This window comes from Silene latifolia, chromosome Y, assembly GCF_048544455.1.
Source record: "Silene latifolia isolate original U9 population chromosome Y, ASM4854445v1, whole genome shotgun sequence".
NCBI lineage: Eukaryota > Viridiplantae > Streptophyta > Magnoliopsida > Caryophyllales > Caryophyllaceae > Silene > Silene latifolia.
The window spans coordinates 25,426,584-25,429,586 of NC_133538.1; positions in this window are offsets into that span (position 1 = coordinate 25,426,584).

The following is a 3,003-nucleotide window of genomic DNA, read 5'->3' on the forward strand; positions in this document are numbered from 1 at the left end:
TGATAAAAGTTTAACATACCATGTGTCCATCTGTTCATACTTTTCGTATTGCACTTTCCTTTATATTCATGTTATCTCTCATAGCATGAACCTTACCAAGTACACATCTAGGTTCCCAACCTAGGTTTAGGTTCTTTATCTTGAAAGAACTTTCTTGTTGTTTATCTCATAACCAACGACTTGTGGTGGATGATATAACTTGCACTGGTCAAGTGTTCTACCAACTCGCTGATGCGTGTCCTTAATATGATGTTTTACACCCTATTTCACACGGATTTAAGAGCTTATTTGTGTAGTTTAAGCTACTATTTTCTCTATTTCCGTCTACTTTTGTGTTTTTGTGTAATATTGCTGAAATGTGAAGAATCCAGCGGAAATCGAGCCGAATCCGTCCCCGAGTACTTGGCATATTATTTGACATGAAGTATTTACTCAAGAAATGAACTTGGTGCACATTACAAGGCCTAGAAATAGATATATGGAGAAATTAGAAGCGGATTACCAGCTACAGTGGTCTATAGACTGACCTACGTGGTCTATAGACTGTCAGAATGCTGAACAGAGTTTGCAGGAAGAGGAGCAGTCGATCGATCGACCACCCCATGACTCTACGGGCAAGATTCAATTAGAATTCCGAAGCCCATTGTAATTAGGTTTTAGGAATAAAGTTACGTATGACTATCTATATAACGTAACTCCTCCCTACTGCAAATCATCATCGAATTTATTAGGGTTCATCACAGAAGTTGAATTTTAATTAATTCATTAGTTTAGAATATTTTCCGTCAATAAAGTTTTTATTTGCATTGGTTTTGGTCTTTTCTCTTCAATCCCTTACGGTATTTCTCTATTCCATTATTCAGTTTCGTTGCTTTCATTCTTTCATAGATTAGAATTGCTAGTTTAGGTTTCCCAAAAGCCGAATTATCGTTCCATGTTAGTTAAATATTTAGTTAATTCTATCATGAATTCAGTAGCTTTATTTGTTAATCTTATTGTCGTTTTTATCATAATCATTCGTGCTAAGATGTTGGAAATCTGTAGTGTAGGCGGCGTAGAAATTCGTAGACTTGAGTCGCGCCATGGTCGATCGACCGCCTACCCTGGTCGATTGACCGGCTTACGTGAGAATAGCTTCGACTTAATTAATTTAATTGCTATATTTGACGAATCGAGTGCACGCGACTAGTTGAATGCTTAGGAATAGACCGACCCGAGAACATCGAAAGATAGGGGAGGGAAATAGACTACTTAATTAAGGCGACTAAATTAATAAGATCGAAAGATAAGTTAATTTAGACTTTTAAATCACTTTTCAGGACGAGAGTCAGTACTAGTGATATTAGGGACCCGTAGCTAGATCGAGAGATGCTACCTGTTAAGAATGGACTGAGAGGACTTCTTATTTTTTCCCGTCTCACGGGATTATCTCATACTTACCGAGTATACTGCCGTCGAAACTACAGTGAACCGACCATCTTAGCATCCTTTTAATATTTGATTTCATCCAGTTTCTTTTATCACTCACTTATTTATTTTAATTTAGTTTTAATTTTGTTGCCTTTAGTTATAGAACTATTCAAAACAAACCCCCACTCATTTGTTACTTTAGAATAAAATTCGACAAGTATTAATTGCATCGCCTCTCCATGGTTCGACCCTGACTGCCACTAGCTATAGTAGTAGTTTGGATTTATAAATTTATCTTTGGTACTCTACGACGGTATCAAATTTTCGCGCCGTTGCCGAGGAGGCAATTGTTTAATTTTAGTTGTTTTTATTTTAGTCTTTTTCTTGGTTTCAGGGACATCTGTTTCTTAAACTCTTCTCCTATTCTACTTGTAGTTTCCTCTTATGCGCAGGTCACAGGGTGGTGTACTGAGACCATTAGATCCTGAGATCGAAAGGACTTTGCGCGAGTTGAGACGATCATCTAGAGTATTGCCGACGGAGGAAGAGCTGAGTACTCTGTCCAGTTACTACGAGAACGAGCTATTTGAGGAGGATCCACCTTCATCTCCTATTTCTACTTCAGCTGAGACCGTTACATCTCCAGATATGGCCGAAGAAGCAAGTATAGCCAGTCACTCCGAGCCAAAAGCCAAAAATCTCTATAAGGGATTCGCATTGCCAGCCGGGACGGAAAGGAAATTCGAACCGAAACCGTCTTATATTAACTTGGTTGAGAGAAACCAATTTGGGGGAGCTGCAAATGAAGATGCGGCTAAACATATGGAGACATTTATTGACTACTGCTGTTCCATAACCCCACCAGCTGGTGTGACCCAGAACCAGGTGAAGGAGACGATGTTCATATTCTCGCTTCGTGATGCTGCAAGGGAATGGTACCGAGATCTGGATCGAGCTGCTAACGGGATTACTGATTGGAATTCGCTAGCCCTAACATTTTACAAGAAATATTTCTCTGCCTCGAAGACCAATGCGATTAGATCTCAGATCACGAGCTTTAAACAGGGTCATGACGAAGATTTTCATGAGGCATGGGTCCGTTTCAAGAGACTAGTGCGAATCATTCCGCACCATGGGTTTGAGAAATAGTTTCTATGCAACCAATTCTATAATGGTCTGTACGATGATCAGAGAGCTATTCTAGACGTTGCAGCTAATGGGAGATTTCAAGAAAATAGCGGTGAGACAAAGCGGTGGAAAATCATCAATGACCTGGCCACCTATAAAGCTGAGCATGGGAATTCTAGAGGAAATTAGAGAAGATCAGCTAAATCTCCTGTTGTAGCTGCAATAGAGGCCCTTACTGCTAGATTTGACAAGATAGATTTTGGGGGATCTAAAAAAGGAGGTATATATAAAGTTAATGCAGTTTCAGACGGTCCATTTACATGCAAAAGATGTGGAGGAGAGGGACATGTTTCGGAGTTTTGTACTAGTTCGAATGAAACATGTGCTGCCTTTCAACATTATAGGCAAACTGGCACTTATCCTGATCCTTCCAATTTCAACCCCAATTTGAGGCGGACTAACCAG